At 33.9% G+C, this 16369-nt stretch overlaps 1 protein-coding gene and 1 long non-coding RNA gene across 3 annotated transcripts in view; one reads left to right on the top strand and one right to left on the bottom strand.

Moving 5' to 3' along the window:
• LOC118199869 (uncharacterized) overlaps window positions 1-16369 on the top strand; it is a 158543-nt gene that overhangs the window by 27725 nt on the left and 114449 nt on the right. The window contains exon 3 of one of the 2 annotated variants that reach the window (XR_004760002.2): window positions 588-672. This is a non-coding gene — a long non-coding RNA (uncharacterized LOC118199869). Of the gene's footprint in view, window positions 1-587; window positions 781-16369 lie in introns of those variants that run through there. The other variant, XR_004760001.2, reaches the window with a different exon arrangement.
• Window positions 1-16369, bottom strand: part of LOC118189736 (alkaline phosphatase-like) — an 818836-nt gene that overhangs the window by 793425 nt on the left and 9042 nt on the right. The window lies entirely within an intron of this gene.

The raw sequence follows: 16369 nt of genomic DNA, 5'->3' as shown, positions 1-16369 counted from the left end.
TTTTAATTTGTAATAATAGAGAATATTTGCAATATTCATAGAATAGAGTTAGAGTTATATAAAAGCTCAAGAATGAATGATAGGAGGCAGTGAATCCTCAGGGCTTGAAATTTACATTAACCACGATCTCATTTGGCTGTCGCTAGTGATTGGATACTTCACTAATTCTCGTTTGCTCTCCAATATATACGCTGGAATGGTTTCTGACACTGCATATTTATTTAATATGTGATGCTTCAATTTAATCGTCACATACTTTAGTTAGTAAAGAGCAGGAATTAATTTCCAAAATTATTCCAGAATTACAATTTCTAAAATACTAGACAGTTCATGATGTAAATAAACGCTCGAAAATTAATTTAAAATTAACTATATAAAGTAATTTTTCATTACAAAAATATATGTTTATATAATGGCAGCGCGCATTTCGAAACTTCGGATGTCTCCTCTGTATCTGTTAACAATAAAATACAAATAGTTGCTTTTATTTACTGATTCTTAAGCTTTGTTTGAAAATAATACCTAATAACTGAAATATTTGAAATTTGTTTTAATGCTGCATAATTACTTAACTTCCATTTTTATAGGTTTTTGCTCTAGTCACGAGGGAAGCAATTGTGTTTATGAAAATAAGAATGTACGGATAAAAGTATATCCACACCAAACCAAAAGGTATACTAATTAGTTATGTCTTATTAGGGGCACTCTGTCTTTTCTAATACTATTACACACGCCACAATGTTGCGTGTTACCCATATACACTAATAAATGCAGTGTTCCACTGAAATTCGATCTGAGTATTCTTTTATTTGCGTCACCCTGTTCAGTGTTGGTAAGCTTAAAATATAAATTGCTTTTACTTAAACAGTTACTAAAAATGTACAGAATATATTCAAAAACGTATATAAAATATATTTATCTATTATATCTTATTTTATCTCTAACAAAGAGGAACCTCATTAAATGCTTTTAATCTTCAGTTTTCGAGTAAATGAACACAAAAGTTTTAAGAAAAAAAATTGTCTAAGATTAATCTAAGGATCACGAGAAAGTAATAAAATAATAAGCTGGTTGAAATTATTCATGGCAAAATTTTATACATTTATTAAAGCAAAATAATTAAACTAATAATGAGGCTTCTAAAAAGTAGTTATCTTTCTCATGAACTAAATAAATATTTTTTTACAAGAGACAATTTTTCAAAGATATTACAAAGTTACTTTAGGAGAAATAATTTATTTCCGTAGAATATAGCTAGTAATGACTATTAATACAACACGAAACTTATTTTGATGTTTTTTCAAAAATAAAACGAAGCTTACGGTTAAAAGTAGCTAATAAGATTTTAATAGCATGTAATTATTTAGAGTTTATTTCTATCGACTAATGCTCTTATTGCGTGCATAAAACAACAAAACAAATAATCCTCAAGCATAAACCTTATATTCTAATTACAGAAAATCATTGGAGTATCTTAACAAGATACAGATGCGTAATTAATGTAACTATTCATAAATACGTGCAGTAAGCTTATACATTTTCATTCACAGGCACACTTATACTGAAGCTTTTCTCAAAAACACCTTGTGATGTATTTAATGTGGGTCATTTTAGTGAAAATTATGGAGCTAAAGAGGTTTTTTTTTCATTACGCCTATAAAATAATATTTTAATTCTAAAGTTTATGACAAGGCTCGCTTAGGTTTTTTGTCTAATGCAGCCTTCATGGATAACATTTTAAGAGAAACTGGCTGATAGTCACGTTTTATATTGTAAACCACTGTATGTTTTACATTAGAAAACCATTGTACACTGCGAAAAAAAGGAGACAGATCTGTATATCTCCGGTTCTACACTGACTACCAATAAGTATTTGGACACCTGTGATAGAAAAGAAAAACTAACTTTATTCAAAATCAATAGTTGGTAGAGCCTCCACGAGAGGTAATTACAGCGTGGACCAACTGGAGCATACTTTCCACAGGTCTTTGTATGACAGCTAATGGTATTTTCTTCCACTCGGCTTGGAGAAGACATAGAAGTTCCTTCACCGATTTTGCACGGTTAGTGCACTTCTGAATTCGGCGATGCAACTAGTCCCAGAGGTTCTCGATAGGGTTCAGGTCTGGACTCTGGGCAGGCCAGTCCATTCGATGAACTCCATTGGCACCATACCAAGCCTTGGTTAACGTCGAAACATGACAACTGGCATTGTCGTCCTGAAAGTAACAGGGGTCCAACCCGTAAAACTGCCACAACGTAGGAAGCACATTGTCATCCAAAATACTGCAGTAGGCATCGGAGTTGAACTTACCACGAATAGGGACCAAGGATCCCAGCCCATACCAGGAGAAAAATTCCCAGACCATAATTCCACCACCGCTGAACTTGACTGTTGGCACAATGCATGCTGGCAGGAGACGTTCTCCAGGTAGACGCCAGACCCAGACCCGGCCATCCGAACGGCAAAGGGTGAACCTTGATTCGTCACTCCAAAGAACTCGTTTCCACTGATCTACGGTCCAATTTCGATGTGCCTTGCACCACATTAACCGAGCAGCGCGGTTGGACTTTGTGATCAAAGGCGTATGGGCAGCAGCACGACCATGAAAACCAAGCAGATGTACTTCCTTACGGATGGTATTCATTGAAACAATACTCTCGGATGCCTGTTGAAACTCCTCGCGGATGAGGGCCATCGGTTGGATGCGGTTCTTCCGAATTTCTCTAGACAGCACTCGTCGGTCTCTATCTCCCAGTTTCGTTAGTCTGCCGACTCGGGGAACATTCCGACAATAACCGCTCACCTTACACTTCTTAATCACATAGGCCACTGTCGATTTTGGGTACTTCAGATCGCTAGATATGTCCGTTAAGGATCGGCCGAATTTGTGATAACCGATAATTATACCTTTCTCGAAATCAGAGAGCTCCGAACTGCGAGGCATCTTGCATGCGATTAAAGCCGATGATGTTTCCTACACGATATATACCGGCGGAGTCCGTGACGTACCTTAGGACCGCAGATATCGTCATTTGCATAGGTGTCCAAATACTTATTGGTAGTCTATTGGGCCCGATTGACAAAATTCAACTTCCGTTTTTCATGTCTCGAAAGGGCGACTTAGGATATGTGTTACATTTTTATTTAGCATTGTTCTAATATCGGTATTTTGACACAAAATCGGACTTTTTTTGCAAGAGTAGTTTTTAAAAAATTAGCTCTCGACATTTTACAAAAATTAATATCTGGGCATACTTTGAGTCGTAGAATCGAAATATGAGAAAAAATTGGTATGTTATTTCAGAAAAAGTCTGATTTTGTGTCAAAATATTTAGGTTAAAACAGTGCTATATATATACATCTAATATATATCCTATGTCGCGCTTTCGAGACATGAAAAACCCAATTTTAATTTTGTCAATCGGCCCAGTAGAACGGGAGATATAGAACTGTCCATTTTTTTCCAGCAATGAACCTTTCTCTCATACAGCCAGACTGTCACTTTGCGGTAGAACTGCAAAGTGATGATTCAACGGCCCGAGCGGTAGAATCACCAGTGCTCAATGATTCTACCGCTCGTGTACGGATGTGTAGAAATTAGAGGTATAACAATTATTTTATATTAGGATGTGTTTATAGAAATTGCCCTGTGAACAATAACAAAGTTCATCTAAAAAAACTACCTCGGGAAAATGTTTAATGAGTGTAAATAGGGAGTTTTCAAAATTGCTGTCTAGGGGCTTGAAATAACTAACCTAATTTATGAATAACTCGAATATTTAATGGAAGCATGAATAGTTGCTAGAAACTACAAAGTTAGTACATGCATAAAAAGAAATAAATGGAATTATTTACAGATGAAGAGAAGTAACCGTCTTTTACATGCAAACATCTTTCAATAGCGTCATGGTCTTAATGGTGGAATCTTCTGAATTCTATCATGGGAAAGAGAATGATTACGCGTCATCCGATTATTGTAGACGATGCCATTCTACGTATTTGACAAAATTTATGTGATAAAAAATATTATTTTCAACCACTTGGCGCTCACCAGCGGCCGAACTATAAAGTCGTTGAGCATTGGTAGTTCGGTCTGAGGTTCGGATCAAGCAAACGGGCTGGCTGCATGGGAGTTTTCGTGGTTTTTTCTCCATGTGTAACGTGCATTCGAACCAGTTTCTCTTAGAAGGTCCTCCACGAAGACATCCTTTTCCTTAAGCAGATAGCCTTCGAGGCTTTGCTGTAATCACATGCACCATGCGCCACCAACCAGTTGCCTTTAAAGTCGCTAAATGGTGTCCGCCTAAAACATCGCGGACGAAAACGTCGCGGAGAGAATATCGGAAGGTGAAAGCATCGTTATACAAAAACTTCGCAGTTTAAAAACATCGTCGTGGAAAATATCGTGGTAGAAAATAAAGCACCTACAAAACATTGCATGACAATAATGTCACATAAGTGGGTTTTCATGCTTTAAAATTTCGCATATTCGAATAATGATTTGTGACATCATGTGTGAAATAAGGAATATTTTTAGTTTTATATTTCATATTTTTGAATTGTACATTTTTGCTGAAAAAAATAAGAAGAAAATTTAAGCATTCAAAGACTGAAAGAGTATAAAAATAATTCCAGGCATATCAGTTAACATAATTTTAAACGTTTATAGTTAACTAATAAAGGCTATTAATTAATGATCTTTTTTGTATAAAGTTTTATTGGTAATTTTTGATTAATTAACATATAAAATTTTGTCAACTGCTATGAGTGGCATTAATTTTCTACTCATTTCAGTTTTTAAGTGCTTAAGTTTCCTTCTGAATTCTTCAGGAAAATATTATTATTTAAGTCAAAAATACAAATGTAAAAATTCCTTTTTTGCGCTCACAAATCATTATGCGAATATGCATACAACTTTTAAAGCCTGAAAACCGTATGTGTGCGATGTTATCTCGTTATGCTATGATTTGTCGGCGCTTTATTCGATATTATTATCGGTGTTCACTACGATATTTTCGAGACCATGTTTTTAAATTAGAAAGTTATTAAATCGCTTTATTTTCGACGACGATTATTTTGTACCACGATGTTTTAGAGCTGCAATGTTTTCTTCTTGCTTTCTCTTCTCTCACGAAGTTTTATATGACGACGTTTTCGCCTTGTGCTGTTTTCTCCACGACGGTCTTCCTACGCGATGTTTTCGCCTGAAACCGTCTAAATTTGTGTTAGGAAGAAAGCTTTTATCAGGCGCTTAGCAATAAAAAATAAAATACTGAGGTTATAGAAGCATCTCGTAGTAATTAATCTTCGTTATTTACTAAAGTTTAACTTCAAAGTTTCCTGTATATCATAATTCAAATTTGTTACTGATTACATTCGAAAGAATTATACATCGAAAAAACTGACTGAAATTTAATTGTGATATCTTCTCTTTCGATAACATGCTTATTATCCGATAAATCGTTAATTTTATTTTAAGAGAGTTAATTAATTTTAATTAAGAATAATTAAGGGTTCAGTTGTGGTTATTTATGAAATATGACTTTATTTATTTTAATCCGCATGAGAATATTATATTGAAAATAAGTTATAAATTACTTAAATGCACTTTGCAATTTTTTCATATTTTAAACCTGCGAAATAGTACCTTGCATGGAAGATATCGTTTAAATTCTGAGAAATTAGTTCTTACTATTTATCAAGTACTTTGGGGAAATATACTAAATATATAATTCAACTTAGTAAGCAAACAAACTGTGGACGTGCTTCGAATTTCATGAAACAGATGAATAATAAAGTATAAACACAATTTTTATTATACCTTAAAATTCGCTTGCAGAATAACAATTCTGAAATTATTTATTCAAAATAGATCGGTTCTGTATTTAAAACTGCTTGCGACGTGACTTATACTTCCTAAAATCTTTATTTTCATAAAGCTGTTTTAGGGCTAGGATTAAGAAACTATGATCTTAACACCGCTATTAATAATACTATGACCTTAACACCCACAAAGTTAGAAACATTATCATTTAATAACTGAACAATGGTTTGGAATTATATTCGAAACATTACTGCGCATTGAAATCTCCTCCTAACAATGAGCTTAATACGCATGTTATGCATGTTTCATTCGATATTTATAATGATTCTATTCTACCTTCTATTATAATGTTCATTCTATATATATTTCATTTTATGTTTCATCCTATGTGTATTTCATTCTATGAACGTACCTGTTTCATCTATTACGTTATGTGTTTCTCCCGTCTTCTTAGTATGCCTTCAGGTTGTAGTGATCAACACACTCGGTGCGTATTCGAGAGGTCCAGGTTCGAGTTCCGTCGAGGGCGTTGCTCATTTTTCACTTCTTGTTGCTTCGAAATAATCTAATGTCTCTAAAGCGTGTTTTGATATTTTTTTTATTTGATTAATCCGACAAACACAGTGGTTTCTGCCGAAAGAAGAGATGTACTGCGGACGACTTTAAAATGGAAATTGGCTCGTATTCCATGCGCATGTTATACATGAATAAAAATCCCGTGGTGTGGTGTGGTGTATTTAATTACGGCAAAGCACACTAGGGCTATCTGCCTAAGGGGAGGGATGCCTTCGTGGAGGACTTTCTAAGGGAAACTGGCTCGTATACACGTTACACATGGGGAAAACCACGAAAACACCCATGCAGCCAGCCCGTTCGCGGGATTCGAACCTCGGACCGAACTACCAGTGTTCAGCGACCTTACCGCTCGGCCGCTGGTGGGCCGAATAAAAATCACGAAAACGCTCATTCAGTCAATCCGTTCACAGAGTTTCGAACTCCGGACCGAACAACCAGTCCTCGGTGTCTTTCAAACCGTTTGACCGCTGGTGGGCCATAAATAGAACTTTGATATTTCATATTCTATTCCACAATAGAAAGTAATAAATCAGTTTAATAAGATAATATAAAATGTGGAAACGCTAAGCTGTTTGATATTTATATAATCTGTCAGAAAGTGATAGAACTAAGGTTTTGGTTTGAGTTAAAAGTTTCAGTTCCCAATTATTAAGTCATGAACGCTGCGCAGGCCTTGCAAAATGAATGATCTAGAAATGACGCAATACTAAGAAGTTATTACAATTTTTAAAACAGAGAGGGAGAATTAAAGAGTTGTCGTTAGTTTAAATTATAATTTTGATTTATATACTTTTTATCTTACACACACACACATATATATAAGATTTTATTGCCAGAAAATATTACTTTTTTCTGTCCCGTGCGCGATATGCTTCAATTGTGTCACAAATTCGTGTAATGATGCAGCAAAACTTGCAACGTAACTAGCGTTATAAAAGTTCAGACTGACGCCGTTCGAAAGACTAGCTATCAAACGTAGTGAGGAATTTTTATATGTACTATTCTTATAAAGAACTCACGCAGGAAATATCTGTGAAAGACAGATCGGATGAATGAGGAGCACCTTAGCACTTTTGAAATGGTGAAATGATACAGTTTCGTTGGATATGGGACATAGTATCCTTTTGCTGAAATCAACACTCGACTTCAAGAAGCTCAATGAACACTCTACACAGTATCAGAGAGGGTGAAACTGTAATTCTTGTCATATGAAAAGAAATAATTTTTTTCAATATTGTCAAAGACGACGACTGACTACTGTAAAATTAATCCCATATATTAAAAGTGTAATTAATATTGTGAAGCAACAGTAGCTCGAACCATTCAATTTTGAATAATTCCATTCGAATATGTGCAGCTGGAAGCCCGAATTTAGAATTTCGAATTTGGTTTTCTAATTTATTTCATTTTGTATAAAATTTTAACGATTTTTTTATTAACAAGCTCAACGATTTCAAAGCGATCAGTGGCAACACTGTACGGAATAAAACATTTTTATCTCCGGCGCGCGGAACTGCCTATCGGAAATTCCAAAAATCTTTTTTTTTTTTTTTTTTTTTTTTTGTATGCTTTTAGCTTGAAGGAGTGTTAACTCAAATGCTCTCGAAACGTATGTAAGTTTGTAAATGAAAACCAAACGCCCGTTTGTGTATAATATAAAATCAGGAAGACTGTTAGTTCTTTTTTTTTTAATTTCCTTGGAAACAGGAAAAGCTGATTTCTCCCATTTGTATATAGATATGGAGAAGATTTTTCTTTTTAATCTTTTTTAATCATGAAACACATCGTATTTATTTAGAAAGATTTAGATTTATAAAGATTATTTAGAAAATGATTAATCTTTGAAAATACTATCACTGTCTTATTATGTTTTATTTATATCTGGATGTCTTAATGAATTTAATTATCAAAATATGTATATATACCTTCAAAACATTAAAAATCTTAAGTGCAATTCTGATCTACTTTTGAATTTGATCTGATTTTCAGATTTAATTTTGAACTGAATTTTGATTCAATTCTAGTTTGTGATTTAACATAATTCTTATCCTACATCTTTTAAATTATACTTGTTAAAAGAAGGAAAAAGCATTATTTCTACTTAGAAAATTAAAATTCTTTACTTAAATTGGAACATTTACATCGCAATAAGATAAGCGTGAAACTTTATCTCTCAAATTTTCACCTCCAACTTTTGAAAAAACATAAAAGATGAATTTTTTCTGCTATAAAAATAACTCGAAGCGAAATATTTACTTCATTTTATTTAAATTTCAGATCCTTAGCAAGCTCTTCATCTAAGTACCATATATGTTTCAAATATTAAATTATTTTCATGATATACAGCTTAATTTAGAAATTATTTCTGTTATATGATCTCAAGATGATCAGAATTGAAGAAGTACAATACCGCTCCTAGATTACATTTTATCGATGAAAACTAGAGATACCATTCTGTGCTATATCATTCAATGCTCTCACTAATTCATTCCCAATATTATAATCAGGCTAAGGATGGGAACACCAGAATAATTGTCTATGCATTCCATTCATGGGAATCGACATTAATTTCATATTAAATCGGATTACGAATGCTTACTGGATTCCTCATTTTCTCTGCATAAGTACAAACTTTCTCCATTCGCACGGAACACGTGATAATAACTCGAAATTCATATCACGTGCCGAAAGAATAGTCATAACGAGAGATCTAAATGCTGAGTTTTATTTCATTAATACTACTAGAAAGTTAATAATATTTCTCGTCTGCAAATTATAGAAGAGATAAAATTGACGTTTTTGAGGGGAATTCTGAGAAATATTTTTATGACATTGATTTTTTACAGTTTAAGAGGAATTTTTTATTTAAACTGCAATAAGAATGATCGAAGCTTCAGAATGATTGGTATTTCAAAATAAATATATTCTCTGTAAAGAAATTACTTCTATCCAAGCGAAAAATAAAGTACTCTTAAGCAATACAAATACTATTTAATAAGGTTTGTGGTTACTGAAAGCGCATCTTTGCAGATCATGATTAGGAATTGATGGACGAAAACGAAATTTCTAAGTTGAATATTTTCCACATTTAGCTCGGAAGAATACTTCCAAATACACAAGCATATAAGCATCAGTTTTATTTTAAATCGAGTGCAGTAGAGTATAAATCATTTCTTTCTCATTTTTCACAACAGTCAGCTAGTCAGGACGACGTGAATAATTAGTCATAATAATTAAAGCTGGCTCTGGAGTCTGCTAAAGTTTTAATAATAAAATCAATACAATGCCTTATTTTGGTAAAAGAGAGGCAGGTAGGGGTTTATGTATACAAATCTTGCGTAGCAAACATTTCGTCTAAAGCAGTTGTTCAAGACAGTGATTTGTTGTGAGCGTTATATAACTTTAACCACAATATATGAAATTAAATTCTGCTATTTGCGAAACTCGAAGCATGCACCTTCAAGCTTCAAGTTAGACATGTTAACCTCTTACACTACGAGAACACGCACGAGCGACTGCTATAATTTTTTATGCTTCTGTCCATTAAACTAACAGAAGAGTCCCGACATCCAGTCACCCAATCAGGTGGTAACGAGTTTTCTTTTACCATTTCGAAATCCGTTAAGAGACTCAAATGTGTCATCAATGGGATTTGAAGCACAGGGTCTTCCAATTACCAGCACATTGTGTTAATCATTTACTACGCTAACAGAGCTCACAGTCACGATGATGTTAATTATTTATAAACTTAGAAAGGTTCACTGTCATATAGTCATTTGTATTATATTATTATGAAATTTGTTGTAAAACTTATTAACAGTGAAAACAAAATCTACGCAATTACTTTTCTATCCCATATAATCTTTTTTTTTTTTTTTCCAAAACGTGCAACATTTATGTATACTTTACGTTATACACTAAAAAGTTTGGAATGAAACCAAATGCATTTGAGTTATGTTTAATCTGTATTGAAAGTCTGAAATCAGTATTTTACCACAATTTACAAGTAACATATTATTCTTATTATTGTTTCAAATATCAGGAAGAATTTGAGTTTATTCACTAAAAGAAAAGATTTAAAGGATTTGTATTCGTCATTACGGAAACGCAAGACGATAACTATTTAATGATTTAAGACTTTAAATCAGTATAAAGCTTTAACTGCTCATTAATATAAAATTAATGCTAATTACTGCTCTGTAAAGTACATCTAATTTTATTTGTCTGTTCTTCTTAATACTATTTTGGTAAATTGTATAGCTAAGTTTCACTTCCTAGCCGTTGTATTACATTTGCTTTAATGTATTTCTATCTGGATTATGTTTATGTTAGTTCTAACTCAAAGGTTCTTAATCGGATATAACTTAAATCTGGGGATCTAAGAGCAACCTCTACTTCGGAAATACTAGCGATTTAAGTGTATTTGTTCACTGGTGTTGATTGAGAAAAAAAAAATTAACTACTATATACTATATTTACTTTATTACTATATATACTGTTTTTCCAAAGAGAAATATTCAGTTCTAAATTTTATTTTTAAAAAGTATCTTTTTATTCGCCTTTAAGCTGATGAAAATATTCTTAATAAAATCAGTTAGCATCCTTTATTCCAATTACACTCAGTTTATTTATAAAAATTATGCAAAAAGATTGATTTCAAGAGAAGCACTTATATTTAGATTAAAATAACATGTAGAATAATGGTTATTAGAGAAGTCAAACAGCAAGAATAAGCGTAATATTTGTAAATTTTGCAGGACTAGTTTCAATGGTTTAACTACAGAACCAGATTCCTCAGCTGCATATATGAAGATGAACGAGATAAGGTATGGTGATAAGATAAAAATGTCTGGACAGAAGTTAAGCTACTGGCGCCATCTATTGATGAAATAAGAAAACTAATCATAATTTCCTTAAATGAAGGTAAAGATAGATTATAATTAGGGTCGTTATCTGGAATAGAAATATTTTTTGAATGTGAAACTTCTCTGGAAAATATAATTCACCAACGGAAGATGTTTTTTGCTGCATAAAACTGGAATGTGTGATTTTGCTACCAACTGTGCTGGGCAACAGAGGATTTCTGTGTTTCCTTTTTCCTAACATATTATCCTGATATGAGCCCACCTGTATAAAATGCACAATTTGGGAGAAAAAAGAACAACTTAAAAACCGGAACGAGTTTTTAGATTTAACTGTCTGACCTTAGATAAAAGCTGATGTCTTTTAAAGAGAGCAAAATATCTCAAACGAGGATAGGGATTTGACCCAAATCAGGAAATTCATAAATCAGTTCAACAGGCCATTGATAACTGTTCACCGAGAATTGGCATTACCTACACACAAGCGCTACTACCACACAGTTTATGGCAACTCTCCGCCACGACTTCCCAAGGCGGCTCATTTCACAATTTGGTGGCATCAGTTTGTCAGCAAGATCCCCAGACCTATTACCGGAAGACTGCTTCTTTTGGATTTAGTAGTATATCCCCAACAAATTGCGAACAACATGCAATAAAGAAAGAAATAAAAATGGAAATTAGAACAATTCTAGTTGCTGCGCTTCACCAAACCATTCTTCAGCTGAAAGACAGAGCCTAAGAATGTACTCTTTGTAATAGTGGCCACCTGAAGGGCGTGATTTTCAAAACTAAATGTAGGGTGCAAAATTCCTGTATGTCAGGTATGTATTCGCTAAAGTTTGCATTAAAAATTATTACTGCTACTCCAGATATTTGTAATTAAAGTCTGTCTCATCATTATGGAATGTCAGTGTAAAAAGCATTACATTACTTTACTTCGAGTATGACAAAGCACAAAAGAGCTATCCGTCTAATGGGAGGGGTACCTTCGTGGAGGATATCTACAGAAAACTGATTTTTATTCACGTTACAAATGGGCAAAAAGCGGAAAACTAGCAACACAACCAGCCCATTCGCCTGAGTTCGAACCCCAGTCGAGCTACCAGTATTCAGCAGAAACTGGCTGGACTTCCAGTGTATTGATCCCGTCCAAATCAATATGCAAAGAAAAGCCCCCAACGATTATTGTTTGTATTTCTAGCTGAAGGCAGTCACAGCAAATAATGATAACATTTCATATCACACACAATCACACACAATCTCCATATAAATGGTATGAAGCACCTAAGCACACCAGCGAGCCAATATGAGTAAATCACATATGCTCTAAAGCAATCAAAGTGCCCAACAATAACCAAAGTGTGTAAAGGAACTACGTATATGGATTGTATCTATCAGCAATGAATGGCTAGATATGATTATCATGCAAGCATATTGCATGCAATTAAATACTCCATCAGCCAAAGTAGGTCCGGACATAAGACGGGACAACCGGCGACTCTGTCAGTGGTGGCAGAGCTTGCGATGTCAGCACCAGAAAAGTTCCGTGGGCCCCAGGAAGACATTGCTAGTCTGGATAGCTAGTGTAAGAGGCATGTACCTACTTATTGAGGGTGAATTACAGGTGGCTTCTGCACTAAAACCTAACCTAACTTAAATGATAAATTACCGAGTAAATGATACGAAAGATTAAAACGTTCTTTTATCATTGATGAAAGTGTAACTGGTATGTTAGCGTTAGTCAGAGTGCACTGAGCAGTTGCAAGAAGTTTTCCTGGTTGTCTTTAAGACGCTAAATGATAAAAAAGAGAGAAGTTAGGAAAAGTAATTAAAGCAATTTTAACGCTTGCTGTCGGAGTGCTGAAAGGGAGGGGGAAAGGTATTTTAAATGGGTAAAATTACAAAAAAGGAACTAAGAGCTGTACTTATATTCTTAAGAATTGAAGGTGATTAGTACTGTGGTCCACAAATTTATCTCCAAAAGGAGATTAAACGTCTGAGATTGGCATTGAAAAGTAAAATCAGGAGCATAAAATTAGTCAAAAGTGCAGCCTTGCATAAACTACGCCAACCTCAAATTGCTTATTCTCTAATTTTAAATTTTACGCTGCCTATTTTTTCTCCCTTTTGGAAGTTGGAATGTTGAGTAAAATTATAAAAGCTCTAGTTGTATGCAGATGCTTATAATATGCAAACCTCACAGGTGCCGTACAGAAGGAATTATGTTTAAGAAAGGAAGGGAATATATTTTTGGCATAATCTTATTTTACAAAATCCATAGGCGTGGTCAGAACTCCCTAGCTCCTTTTAAGCCCCATCTAAAGAAATACCTGAGCCAAATTCGGTTTCGAATCTGTTTATTTCAGGCAGTTGTTCAAATCGTATTCAGTTTATAGCAAAAACTGCTATAAGGAAGGAATCGAAAAGTTGATTATTCAGTTGAATGAATGTTTCGATAGTTGTGTCAAATATTTTTGAATATATGGATGTTATATTTACTGTATGCAACTTTTAATCTTCCTATCTAAATGCCTGTAACACTTTAGCAAATTCTGAGAAGCCTTGTTAGAATCTAATAAGTTTTTAAATCTTACGAATGCTATGCAAAGAATAAAAATTCTGACGAATGAAAGAAAATTAGGTGCTGTCACTAGCTGCATGTTAGCACAAGAATTAAAAGCTTAGTGTTCTCATACTATCACAAACTAGCAGTCAGTGTATATCCTTCTAAAAAATATTAAATGCTGCCTATTAAAAAGGTACGTTTATGGTAAAATTAGCTTTTATCATCTTATCACATTTTATTTTCTCAAAATAATCATATAATATTAATAACATTATTTAGCAATATAAATGTAAAAATAACTGATAAATATTTAGAGTTAATTCAAAATTAAAAAAAAAAGCATATCCCTGAACTTTAATGAAGTCGTTTTAAATATTGGGCTGGCAAGTAAATGATTTCGGTTTGCCCAAATAGATAGCGTTATGTTCGTTTTGTTTTTATTTTGACAATCTTATACTTTTATTTCTTTTGAGACTTCGAAGCTGACACAGTGAGGTTTATGTTGTTGATTGCTTAACAAAAATGCATACGTCAGAAAAGGATTAAAAATTTCATTCTGGAGATTATTCACTTGAAGATGACCAGTTTTCTGGCCTGAAGTTGATGTTGACAAACTTAAATTGAATCGAATCGTCATATAACTGTGCGAGTGACTGAAGAAAGCTTACGTGTACCATACAGAACAACTGAAAATCATATAAGAGAGTCTTTGACTCGTTAAGAGGCTCGGTATTTGTGTTCCGCATGAACTGAAGGAAATTCACTTAACACAACGAATAAATATTTGGAATATACATTAAAAACGCATTCATTTGCCTTTGTTTTAAACGAATCATTACAATATTTGGGCCCACCAGCGGCCGAACGGTAAAGTCGCTGAACACTGGTAGTTCGGTTTGAGGTTCGAATCCCGCGAACAGGCTGGCTGCATGGGCGTTTTCGTGGTTTCCCCCGTGTGTAACGTGTATACGAGCCAATTTCCCTTAGAAAGTCCTCCACGAAGGCATCCCTTCCTTTAGGCAGATAGCCCTAGTGTGCTTTGCCATAATTAAATACACCAAACACCATCACAATATTTGAAACTCACATTCAAAACTCATTCATTCGCCCTTTTTTTAAACGAATTATCACTGGTGATGAAAATAGGATCCTCTACATTAACATTAATCGAAATTATCACGCTTTAAATTTGGGGGGATTACAAAAATATTGTGCATTTTGCGCTTCTTCCAAGAAACCAAGCGATCAACTCAGATGTTTAACTCATGAAAATGAAGGAAACAGTCAAAGACAAAAGACCATAATTAGAAAATCGCAGATGAATCGTTTTCCACCACGACAATGTGAGGCCTCACCCATGTTTAACTATATGTACGAAATTACTGGATCTTGGTTGAAAAGTGACGTAGCATCCTCCAAATAGTCCCTATCTTGCACCATCGGATTATTATATACTAATTCGAAATTTATAAAACTTCTTAAATGGTAAACATTTCAATAAGATCGATGATCTCAAATCGAACTTGGTTGAGTTTTTTGCTGATAAAGACCACATGTTCTATGGGTTCAGAATCGTGAAGTTACCAGAAAGACTGAAAAAAGTTATCGAGCATAATGGAGGCAATTCCACTGATTAAAATTCATTTTTTGTATTGAATTAATTGTATTTTATTTCACATTAAAAACCGAGATTACGTTCTTCCCAACCCAAAATATTTATTTGTAATTAAACATAGGAAACAAAGATACATGAATTCTTTTAGATCGATCCATTAGCATTCAGCTAATTATTGACAATGCTCACAAGTGGCTGAGTTCAACATCGCATACTTGTAGTTCGGCTTGAATTCTAATCCCATTAAAAGAAATGCTCCAAGAGTGATTTCGTGGTTCGCTCTGTATAGCATGAATACAAGCCAGTTTTCCTTCAAATTTATCCCCTTGATAATCCTCATATGCTATGCTTTTTTTATTAGAATTAAGAGACAAACGAGAGTGTTGAATAAATTGTCTTCTTCAGTAGCTCACCATCCCCACCAGTGCTCATTGGTTAAGACCGTTGAATACTGGAAGTTCGACAAGTGTTCGATCAAATATGAGCGATCTGGCTGCATAGTTGGCTTTCATGGTTTTCCCCACGTGTAACTGGAATACAAACAAGGTTTCCATAGAAAAACCTCCATGAAGGCATCTTTCCTCTTAACAGGTATTCCTCGTGGGCTTTGCCATTTTCGAATAACCTAACCATCATGCATTGCCATGTGGATAGGGTCAAAGAATCTTTTTAATTATCTTCAATTCTGGGGGATAAAAAAATATTTGCCAGGAGCTTTTCTGTTTAATTTAATCATGAGCAAGGTAAATAGGACTCCGCTTTTCTTTAAAAAAATCTTCAGTGAAAGCATGCCTTATTAAATTAAACACAAATATTTTAGTAAAAACCAAAATAACTAACAAGAAATTTTCGGAAATACAAAAAGTAAATACCAATCACATATTATTAAAACACAGACAGATGTAGTATATTTGTAATCAAT

The sequence above is a fragment of the Stegodyphus dumicola genome, chromosome 4, assembly GCF_044657685.1.
Source record: "Stegodyphus dumicola isolate Sdum_Otavi_A_Nest chromosome 4, ASM4465768v1".
In the NCBI taxonomy this organism is placed as follows: domain Eukaryota; kingdom Metazoa; phylum Arthropoda; class Arachnida; order Araneae; family Eresidae; genus Stegodyphus; species Stegodyphus dumicola.
The sequence above is the reverse complement of the archived record's forward strand: the minus strand, read 5'-3'. Positions and strand labels throughout refer to the sequence as shown.